We start from the raw sequence: 12,392 nt of genomic DNA, 5'->3' as shown, positions 1-12,392 counted from the left end.
CTTAAGACATTTCATTTCTAAAGGTTATTTAACTGTGGCTTTAGTAAAACCAAGAAAAGCCTGTGATAGCTTTAGAGTGGTGTCCTAGTTGGGCCATGGTGTATTTTAAGGGGATCAGCGGCAGAGATATCAGTTGCACCTCCAGCTATGTGTCACATGGTGATTGTCAATCAAGCTTATACTGACTATTTTTAGAGGATGCTTTTTGTGACACTAGGTTTTGTTCGCTAGGACAATATTTGCAGTTTAAATTGATTTTCCTAAAGTTGTTTTCTAGAAACTTCTGCCTTGTTGTATTGAGGATCTTAAAGGTACTGTATGTAAGATTTTGACTCTACTAGAATAAAAATACCATAATTTGTTTGCAGATATTTAAGAAACATGCTTAACATATTTGTTGGAAAACAATGCTACAGTCAGTTATTCTCCTTTGAAAATGTGCGTTCTGGCCGGAATGTCGATCTTTGTTTTGATTTGTGAAACCCACCCACTGCAAGTTTACCCAATTGTATTTCGGCACCCCGGGTTGCCAGTTGGTGGAAAACACAGCGTATTTCATTTCATTCATTGTCAAGTGCTCTCGTTCCTGTTTGTGTCATCAATCTGGCAACCTGTGTGTCAAGTCTGAGGAGGAGGGGCCGGGTGAAAAAAAAACACTCTCCAATATTTTGAATTTGGACTGCAATACCTAGTTCAACCACTCGGTGTCAATCCTAAATACAGCACCTTTATGTCTGTGATTTTCAGGTTGTGGTTCTTGAAGCTGATTTATGGGGTATTTGTTAACGTCAAAAAGAATTTTTATTTTGAGTTTTTGATATTAAACTTGGTTGTACGTTGAATTATTGCTATGGTAAAGCCATTCACAGTGTTAATTTTTATTTTATTGTACTTTATTTTACGTGTGTGTGCGCTTTAAATGAGAATGTATGTCAAAATATTCTCTATGAACATGAGATGCTAGTCATTTTAAAAAATGCAATAAAAGTACAGCAATGTTGTGGTTGTTTATTTCAGAGCCATGTTTTCATTTGAATTTTTCATTTTGATTTATCTTCAAGCTAAAGCTAAAGAATATCAGTGTTAAGGAAGAAAGCTTGGTTGAGTTGGCAGTAAAAGCCATTGGAAACCCCCTTTCCTGACATTGTCTGGCTGAAGAACAGTGACATCATCTATCCACATAAATACCCTCACATCAAGTAAGTGACTTGCCTTACAAATGATTGTTTAATTATGGTCTGTTTTGTGGTACTAATCTATGCAAACATAAACTCCAAAATTAGTATTTTAGAATTGAGGAAACCAAAGGACAGGCACATTTCCAGATTCCTCAGACTACTGGCTCTGACAGTGCGTGGTTCACAGCCACAGCCATTAACAAAGCTGGCAGAGATACCACTCGCTGCAGAGTCAACCTGAACCAGAAAGAAGACTCATCATTCCCAAAGGAACATATAAGGCTAAGGACGTTGCTCCACCAGAGACTGAACCACTGCATCTTCGCTATGGTCAGGGAGGGTGGGTGGGGGGTGGGTTATATGTATGGTAAGTAAAAAAAACAGAAGCCACACTTTAAAAAGAAGCTACTTCAGTCAGGCTGAAGCGATTTGGACCTGTGCACTTTGAGTACAGACTGACCCCTATTGGTGACCCAACTATGGTTGTTGAGTGGCTCCATGATAGCAAGCCACTGGAAGCTGCTAACACACTTCGTATGATCAATGAGTTTGGCTATTGCAGTCTTGATTATGAAGTTGATAAGTCTAGAGATAGCGGTGTCATTACTTGCAGAGCCACCAACAAATTTGGGGCTGACCAGACCTAGGCTACACTAATTGTGAAGGATGAAAAGAATCCAGTGAAGGATAGTCAGTTGCCAGAAGGTAAAATAGTACAGAGAATAGATGAAATGGAGTGAATTGCTCATGAGGGTGCACCCTCAGGGGTAACTGGAGATGACATGACAGAGAAGACCAAACCAGAACCCATAAAAGTATTTGAGGGTGAAACTGTAGAGTGACCGGTTATCCCACTCCCAAAGTTAACTGGTACCTCAATGGACCAAGCCAAATACACTTTTAAAGTAGGTGGTCTGAAAACAAGTGCCACACTTAAGATGAAATGTAAGTAGAATTTTAATATAACTTATATATTATTATATAATAATTCACATGTGATATGTAAATAATCGTATACTTTTGTTTTATTTCAGTGTGTCCTGTAACTCTAATGCCTGGCCTCTCTGATCTGACAGTTTGTGAGGGTGATATTGCACAGCTGGAGGTGCGATTCTCTTAGGAAAATGTGGAGGGAACATGGATGAAAAATCGCCATCCCATCTCTGCCACAGACAGAATTCACATTGTCATTGACAAACTTGTCCACAAACTTCTGGTTGAAAATGTCAACAGGGATGATGCTGGAATTTATTAATTTGTTGTTTCCATTCAAGACATTTCTACAAATGGAAAACTTTCTGTCCAAAGTAAGTTGGTTTTTGATGCTGATGCATAGACTTTGAAAACTGAAATACTGTACAAGAATGCAGAAATTTAACTTTTCCTTTCCCCCCTCTTCACAGCAATTGAAATCATATCACCTCTTAAGGATGTTCATTCTATTGAGGGTACAAAGGCAGTACTAGAAGCTAAAATCTCTGCCTCTGATGTTGCTGCTGTGAAATCGTACCAAAATGACAAGCTCCTTATAGCTAGTCTGAGAATCCAGATGGTTGCCAAAGGGATCAAACAGAGACTAATTTTGAATAGGTCCTCTGCTTCTGATGAAGGACATTATAAGATGGTTGTTGGCAGAGTGGAAACAGCTTTTAAACTGACTATTGAGAGTGAGTATTTCTGTTAATGAACCAATATAATGTCTGTCTTAGTGTTTGTTTAAAGTTAAGTTTAATTGGTTTCCATTATTGATCAGCATTTTATGTCTTACAGAGGTCAGTATCATCAAGCACATGCAGGACTGTGTGTGCACTGAAACTCAGAATGTCACCTTTGAAGTAGAATTATCCAACGCTGGTATAGATGCCTATTGGACCCAAATACAAAATTGAGTCCAAATAAGAGCACTATACCCTGACCATCAATGCCATGAAGGATGAAGAGGGCCAGTATACATTTGCAGCAGGTGAAAAGACTTCCAGTGCAAAACTAACTGTATCAGGTATGATTTTTGTCATTGGTCAAATATCTGTCAAGTTGATGCACAGATATTGCCTCACAATTATGTTTTCTTACACTAGGTGGAGCTATAAACAGACCACTCCATGATGGAACTGTAGCAGAATCCCAAACTGTTGTTCTGGTGTTTGAGATGGCAAACCCCACCTCTGAAGGCCAGTGGCTTAAGGATGGCCACTGTTACCTTTAGTGACAATGTCAGGAGTGAGGATATAGGTGCAGTTCGCCGACTTGTCTTTGTTATCACAAGACCACAAGATATTGGGAAGTACATCTATCAAGTGGCAAACTCCAAGACATCTGCCAGCCTAAGGGTTAAAGGTACTTTCTATCATGTTTTGAAGGCAGAATTTCATTTCTGTACTGAACTTATTTTCCTTTGTATGTAACTGATTGCAAATGTGTCTTTCACAGCTGTGAAGATCAAGAAAACACTGAAGAACCAAATAGTCACCAAAACCCAAGAGGCAGTGTTTAGTTTTGAACTCACTCATTTAGATGTGAAAGGATCCCAGTAATTCAAGAATGGAATAGAAATTGTTCCTAGTGACAAATATGATATAACAGTAGATGGATTGGTTCATACTTTAAAGATCAAGAATTGCAGGTCCCAAGATCAGTCTATGGATTTAAACTGGGAAAACTCCAATGGCCCAGTCATCCACTAAAATGTTTGTCTAACATGATGAACGTAACATGATGTAAATGTTATGTTATGTTATGTTTATGAATAAAATAACTCTCAAGAATTTTTTTTTTTTATGTAAATGGAAATATATTAAACATGCTCTATATTATAAATGCATTATATTTTACCTAACACTGGCATTTTATATTTCTAATTCTGTCAAAAAAAGTATTGAAATCATTTGGAATGTTTATGGCCATTTTCTCAAAATCAAGTTTTAATGACCATTTATTTTTCATTTATTTTTTATTTTTTATTTACCAGTATGATTTGGAGTAGAAACAGAGATAGCAGAGGAGGGCCAAGAAGCCCTTTTGGTATTCAGTGGTTAAAATTCAAAACTCTGTGTCAAAAAGACTCAGAATAATGGAGCATGTTTATTTTAGTCTGGATATTTTAACAAATTATGACAATGTGTTAATAAATTCTTAACATAAACTTTTATAGAGGAAAATAGAAATAAATTCAAAACATCCAAATTATAAGACAGAAGGTCAATATTCAGGATCATATGAGGATCATTTCTGTGCTTTCTATTAGAAATTAGGATTTTGTTTTCCATGTTCTCATATTTCTTTACTCACTAGAATCAGTTGGAGTTCTGAAGCATAAGAAGCATTGATATGGAGCAAATGTTTATAATTAACTCACTGCACACCACATCTGCATGAACTCTTGTGAGCTATGGGGAGAGTGGCCAGAACTCCTTCAAGCCACTACTTGAAGATAATCAGGTATGCTTTGGCTAATTCACTTGGTGGCTTCTTGGTGTTGGTGTTTAAGTGTACAGTATCTTTAGTGCTCATTGTCATTTAATGTCCTAACACCCCACCACAGGATGCATTTAAATACCTCATTATTACCATGGGAAAAGTACTGAGGAGCTTTTCCAAGACAGTCTGTTATGTTTGCTTGTGACAACAGAATTCACATAAGTCTACTCAGAAAATCTAAGATACATATTTGATGTTTTCACAAATTTTTTAACTGATGAGATGAAGCGTTTTAAAAGGTACACAGTTTTAAAGTTGATAGCTTGATTTTATATGACTGTAAATGCAGTAATTATCTGTAATAATTGAGCTGTAATTTCAGTGTGCAGACATTTTTCCCCCCACTTAGTTTAAATTGTGGTAAATATCCTATAATGAAGATATTGTTCTTGTTTTTCAATGCTATTGTCATATTTGACCACTGGATGGAGCAATATTTTAAAATACAATTTTCAAATAAACGCTACGGTGAAATCCTCTTTTTAAAATAAACAAACTGACCAAATAATAGGACAAATACACATAAATAAATAATTTTTTTTTTGTATTCCATATATATGTGGATATATAATGTATATATTCCATATATACAGTATATATGGAATACAGAAGTGGACAAAGTGATCGTCTTTTATAAGTTTCCCCCAAGGGTTGTCCACAAGGAGGCACCAGAATGCTGTACAGCTCCTCATGAAACTTGAAAATATTTGATTGACCACACAAACGAAGGAAATTATTATGAAATATATAGTATTGTACAGTATTATTGTAACTTTTATGTATTTATTTAATTTCTGCACGTTTTATTGTTTAGCTTACAAAGAAACATGACGCATAACTAAACCAATTAAAGTAATAGCCGTGACATAACATATGTGGTAAGATTTTGTGTAACAGCTTTCTAATTAAGCTATGTGGCAGGTCTCTTGATTTACTGCTGCTGAAGCTACCTTTTGAATATGCATGCATAAACATGCTGACAGCCAAGAGGTGCAGCTGCTGCTGCCTGTCATGTGACACAGCATGCTATTTTGACAGAAGAAGATGAGATTCTTTTGAGAATGTTTGCTAGGAAGGAATAACATTATAGTGTTATTATATAGTGTTAGTGTTATTTTGGACTATATAAATATCTTAATGCAATGCAGGAAAAATATATATTTTTTCTTTCTTCATTTATGGTATAAAATATCTAGGCATTCACTGTACTTTGCATTAGTTAGTCATAAAATAACTTGACCACAGTCACACTGTAGTACCTCTGAAGTGATTGTCTTTGGCGATGCAGCTGCCATTTATGTCACCCCCATCACCAAATGCCTTCCCAGGTGGTACAACCCTGTAATGACCTTATTTTGACACAAAGCCAGCAACACAAGCAGGAACTGTAGAGTCCAGTAGAAGCCTTCATGTTTGTGTTGCATGTAATGAGTCACAGACTCCACAACATCCAAAAACTTGGTGGCCTCTTCCTAACTTTTAGCTCCCAATACCCAAATTTTATCACTTTTGTAGCACATTAAGTGACAGTCCTGGGAATGAAAAACACCTCCCTGTTTTATTATAGGAAAAGAACCGAGTGACAGCACTAAGTTTCCCAAACTTTAATTTAGAAGGCCGCAGCTGTTGGTCTGTGACACATGAGCTTCCCTCTTGGAGACATGATACCATTGCCAACTCCCAGTGAGGGAGACAGAAATGGCTGCTGTTTAAATCACATCTTTAGACTACAGTGATTACCAAAATAAACCCATGTGTGCCATACAAGAGCAAGAAAACCTCACTCAGTGAGTGGAACACAACTTTCCATTTCCTCCATTTGTTTAAAAGAGTTTCAGGAAATGGTTTAATGTATTTGCATAGCTCTTGGCATTATTTGACTATTAAGAGACTTTCAAATATGAAAGCCATATCCAGGTAAATCTATATATGAAATTAATACTTCAGTGTTTCAGATACAAAAATAATAACATCCCTTTTAATATCTACAATGAAACATATTGCTGTATTTCTAGTTCCTGGCATCGTACCATAGCTGCCTGTAATATACATACATTTGGTGTTAGTTTATCTAGAAAGTCTGACACATTACTCAAATTATTTTAACATGAGTAATATTGGTTGTTAGACAATTATAAGTTATTGTCTTGTCACACTTTGTTCACTGTTTTGATTTCAGTCCTTCTGACACACACACACTGGTATTGCTTTGGCCAGTCTTCCCTACGGACATTAAGGCCTGAATGACTCGGGTCTAACAGTCCAGTATAAAGTGACTGTTCTGTTCCATAGCTAAACTGTCCTTGGATCATTCACTATGCAGTGCATTTAAATTTTTAATGTGAAAATTACCAATTTATTAAGACATTTTTCAAATGTTTCTTTTGTTTTTTTTTTGTTTTCTGTCTCTAATTGAAATTTGTTTTCTTGTGTAGTGAATTTATTGGTTTGTATTGTACCTGCTATATCCTACTAGTCTTTTGTGATATATTTTTAAGCAACACAAGCCAGTTCAATAATGACATCATCCTCTAGGAAGTGACATTTTTGGTGGGAAAATAAACTAAAATACTCTATCTATTATTGTATTATTCTATTGTTTGTTATTTATCATGCTCTTAAACCTATTTGATAAAATGACAGAAGATGTGATGGCTAACTTAAACTTTAATTGTCTTGTCATTGTGTAGATGCTAAAGTTCTAATGAAGTTTAAGAGCCTGACCAGAGTGTGTTTCTTGGTATACTTTCTCTGATTGGTTAGGATCAGGGATTTATCCCACAGCTCTTTCCCTGCCCACTGGTCCAAATTGACACAGACAGAGTGAAAGATTTTTTTTTTTTTCTTTGATCAAGTAGGGTAACGTTACAATGATTTAAAAACATTTCAGCCGGTTTATATACACCATGTATATATTATTTATGTTGTGTAAAATGCATTGGTTGAGCTGAGCTGCAGTAAAGCGCTTCATTGTACGGTGATTATCTCTTCAGCACGCAGTGCGAGCAGGACAAACAACAATGCAGAATATTAATAACTATGACTGGGACTGTCATATACATAACAATGAGATCACTATTATAATAAAACACTGTGATGACCCTCTTCACAAAACTGTGATGACGCGTTTAATGGTCTTCAGCATCGTAAATCCTCGAAAGTTTTTCATATTTGTATTTTTTTTAAATGTATGTACATTTATAACAATATTATTTGTATTATATCACCTTTGCATTAAAAAAAAAACAGTTAACGCTAATGCGAGGATGTTTGTAATGCAGCGTCATTAAATTTGGCATCCTTCTTCTGACTGCCTCAGTCACTCTCAATTTTTTTCCTTTTATTGAAAATCATGAAAACATTATCATGGAGTTTTTCTTTTGCTATTTGAGCAAATGGGAATGCAAAAAAAAAATATATTTGTGGTACTCTCCCATTCACTGCTCTTCAAGTTTACCCAACTATGACGACTTCCGCTGCTGAGAAACCCGGAAATGTGAGAAATGTCCATTGTTTCTGCACGTTGTTGCACGTTAAATCCCATTGATTAAAAACCTGCTGCTTCATTCTACTGGTCATCTTCAGCACACGGCTCAAAACAGAAATGCAGAACATTAATATTATTTACCCCTTTTGTATCTGCGAGGCGTTACACATTTTCCCTGTGTGCTAACTTATTTAAGACTGTCGAATGTCTGTCTTGACTCTTTGTAATGTATTTTGCCCCGCCCCCAAAATATATGATTAGACTATCAATCGAATATCGGAAAGATTCTATGAAAATCTTAGACTATGAAAATCCTTAGTTGGGGACACCCCTATCAAATATAAAATATCCAATCTCACCAATACTGTACTGGAGTCCACATCAACTTTTGACCAAAAGTTGAACAGTACATGGATCTTTCTTTTGTCTTTATTTATCACAATGAACAATGCTAAGAAAATTGTATTTATTATGATTGCAAGGCTTAAAGTTCTCCGGCACCGTGCCGGATTTCCAGCATGCAGCGTTTGGCTGTGGAGAAAAATAATCCTACATTAAAAAAAATATAATCTTGTTGATTGATTTCACTTAGAGTCCATGAGTTCGCCTACCAGTGGTATGAGAGGAGCAGCTTTCACTCTCAACCAATACTAGCCAATCAGAATGTTTTGCTTTTATAAATACTAGACGTGCATAATAGCATCCAAATGCAGAGTCGCAACCCTGATGAATGGAGAAGCGCTACAAAAAGCTCGAGGCGCAATGGTCAAAGATGTCCATCTAGCGCATATTTAAATAGAAAAGCTAATTATAAAGCAGCGGAGCTTTGTAAACAGCTCAGAGTAATCATCTCCATAAGAATGATATGATCGCCAGAACAAATATACAGAGATTTTTGAAAAGCTCCTGTTCACACATTATCTATTAATAACTTACTGGTAATTTACCAGTAAAGACTGTATGTGTGAAAGGGGCTAAACTCTTCCTCTGCATATGCTGTGAATTTAAATTGTTTATTACACGGCTCTGTGGAATACTTGATTCAGATTGGTCAATCGCACCATCCAGCGGTATGTTATTCCCAGATAACAACCGCCAAATTAAATAACACACTGCTCATCCGGGTACTACGTGTTATCTTGCCGGTACTACTTACATGCTTAACGAGTCACTCCCTTATCGTTGACTGCCTGGCGCCATCTTGTGACTGAAAACACTTATCCACCGCATGTTACAATGGAAGACTTCAACATTCATTTCAACATATATGGTAAAACAAATCTTTTTAGCCGTGTAATAAGCGGGATAATGTACATCCAGCCGGTTGTTATCTCAGAATAAACCCCGACAGGGTGATCAGGACTCGGCGGATGTACATTATGTCCCTTACTTAATGTTCATCTGGGAAAACAATGTGCGCATTATCTCACTAGATTTATAACGTAAATCATTTAATCAAAATAAACCTTTGCCAACACAGGAGAATACATCAACCTATGTCTTAATATGCCATGTATTGTACATCGCAATTTCATAATGAAAGTTTCTGCATGTGGCCAAATATTAAAATTTAATGGATTTAAACATTGTTTAATCATGCTTTAAAGAGAAACGTCACCGGGCCTCTTGGCGCCTTCTGCAGGTATTTGTTTTAATACATAATGGAAGTTGGTTATGGTCATATCATGAATAGGCATATTACATTATGTAGTTTTTAACAGTGTTGTCCAATACAATCATGTCATTTCTTGGTTTTGATATTTCATTGAACCAATTATTATTGCCTCATTGTTAGTTTATATATAAATAGTCATACTAAAGCCTGGTTTTCACTTAGGTCTGTTTGTGTTGCTAAAAAATATTGGATTACTCAAAAATCAGTAGATTACTTGATTACCAAAATAATCATTAGTTACAGCCCTAGAATAGTTAAAATATTTCTAAATACAACTTCACTGTTTTACTTTTTGTAATTAAAAGAAATATTTTGTCATTTCTTTAAAATAGTATTAAAATATTGTCACGTTCTAGTGAACCAAGTATGTTGAAAAGCAGTGATATAGCTCATAATTTTCCAAGTGTATGATACAGCTTTCATTCTTCAGTTCAACCATATATTCATGAAAAAGAAAATCAGTTTGAATAAAGAAAGCAATTACTTTGCCATAGTATCCTTTCAAATGTTAAAGTTGCCATAGTCATTGCATGCTTTGGATGTGCTGCCCCGCCCCCGGAAAAACAGTTCAGGCTCAGGATTTTTTTTTTTGCTTTAACTCCTGTGATTGTTTTTAATAGCTTGTAATATTTGGCTCACGTTTAAGGAAAATTAATTAAACACTGATGTATTTTTTTTCTTCCATTTTAGAACCACCAACTTTCCACAAAGTGCCAACACTGCGATGCTCACCTTTTGCAACAATCTGCTAAATGGTATAAAATAGTTAAAGCTTATACTACGGGGCAGTTGAATGCTTGAATCTGATTGGCTGACGAACGTTCTGAGGTGTGCAATTATATTCTGGAAACGCACTGCGAACGTAGTTCCAGGCAGCTCTCCTGACCGCATTAGTTCCATATCACTTCACATAGTAAAACTGTAATAACGGAAATTACAGGACTAACAAAAACAACACGACAGATGATTTTCCGAAAGTAAATACACAGGACATTTCTCACTAGCGAGGTAATAACCGCGCTGTTTAGAGATGCTGCTGCAGCCTAATTCACACAATCGCTCTCTCCCTCTCTTTCTTTCATTGTGCGTCTCTCTCGCGCTCTTTCTAATAACTTCATTAATAACTGCATTAGGATGCTATCAACGGCTCAAGCCCCCGTTACCAGCTTTAAAATGATGTTTTGGAACCAGCAAAAGAGGCTGCGGAAGGAATAATCCTACTCACAATAGCGATTTAAGTACAAAAACTGGACGAATCCCTTTAAATATATAATCTGATTGATGTCTAAAGGTGTGGTAACCGTAGTATAAGCAGAATAATTGACTCCGGGTCATTGAATTATTAGAAAAATAATGCACCACCTCAGGTGTGCATTATTTTTCTAATAATTCAATGGCCCGTCGTCAGTTATTCCTTACAAGATGTATATATTGATGCTTGAGACGTGGTCTCTTGGTTTAGCTTGTAATGTGATTAAGTGTAATGTGATGAAATGCCAACTCCTCCTTGGCATCTATTCTCAGTTCTTTCGCTCCTCTAACGGCAAGTTTATGTTAGCCTAAGGCTAATGCTACAGTTTTCATTGTATTCCGTGTCGCATCACCCAGCTTTATAATGTATCCAGGTTTATTCATGTTTAAGGTTTAATAATCAGGCTGGATCATTGTTTTATCAGTATTACACTATCATGGAAAACTGAGGCCAGGTCAGGAGAATGTGAAAGTTACATTGCTTTCTGCAGGCTTATTTACCCTGTTTTAATGACCTAATTTTAGAATGAGAGTCATTCTTATTGTAAAGACATGTATTTTAGAGTCACCTAGGATTCATTTATGTGAAGAAAAAAAAGTTCTTAATATTCTGTTCTAGAATAGCCTTAACGTGCTAAGCTAAAGTTTAAAAGCCACCAACTGTTTTGGACCTGAAGACATAAAATCTTTTAAAGAATAATGAGTAAAAATACTTTTAGGAGCTTTTAGTGGTGTTGAATTTTACACTGCAAACAGTGGCTACAAACTCTTGTTGTTGCAAAGAGCTTAAATGTACTTTATTGTTTTTTTTTTTAAAACGTCAACAGGGCCATTGAAACAAAGTTGTAAAATGTGATGTTTTGTTCATCAAGGCTCTCTCAAATTTGGATGATTATAACAAATTTCAAAAACAGGCAAGTTAGCGTTAGGCATTCTGTAACCAGTATATCCATCTCTTACGGTGGGGGTTGCCTTGCCTTGCCCTTCCTTTGAGTGACAGGGACAGACAGTCTCTCCTTTTGGTCATCAACAGGTAATGCCTGCCATAAGGGTTTTCAGCATTGCATGTCATTGAATGGGGCATGAGCATAATCATTTACTTGCATGAACAATGAATCCACAAACCCAATGTAGTAAAGAAACTCCAGAGTGAGAGGTATATCAAGCTTACATTAACTTCTTGGAGGGGGACTACTGAGTAACAGGTGTGAAGTTGTATAAAATGCATTGCTTTCCCATGATGCTTTGCACAGAGACCAATTGGGAGTGGCTTTTAGTGATGATGCAGACTAGTCTCGAGGTATATAAACTAAAACAACCATGT

At 36.2% G+C, this 12,392-nt stretch overlaps 1 long non-coding RNA gene across 1 annotated transcript; it reads left to right on the top strand.

Moving 5' to 3' along the window:
• The first annotated feature begins 1,537 nt into the window (after positions 1 to 1,537).
• LOC109090882 lies at positions 1,538 to 3,943 on the top strand. The gene is made up of 6 exons (XR_006155643.1): positions 1,538 to 2,123; positions 2,213 to 2,485; positions 2,582 to 2,845; positions 2,949 to 3,177; positions 3,257 to 3,515; positions 3,609 to 3,943. It is a non-coding gene; the product is annotated as an uncharacterized LOC109090882 (long non-coding RNA).
• The last annotated feature ends 8,449 nt before the right edge of the window (positions 3,944 to 12,392 follow it).

This window comes from Cyprinus carpio, chromosome B9, assembly GCF_018340385.1.
Source record: "Cyprinus carpio isolate SPL01 chromosome B9, ASM1834038v1, whole genome shotgun sequence".
In the NCBI taxonomy this organism is placed as follows: domain Eukaryota; kingdom Metazoa; phylum Chordata; class Actinopteri; order Cypriniformes; family Cyprinidae; genus Cyprinus; species Cyprinus carpio.
The sequence above is the reverse complement of the archived record's forward strand: the minus strand, read 5'-3'. Positions and strand labels throughout refer to the sequence as shown.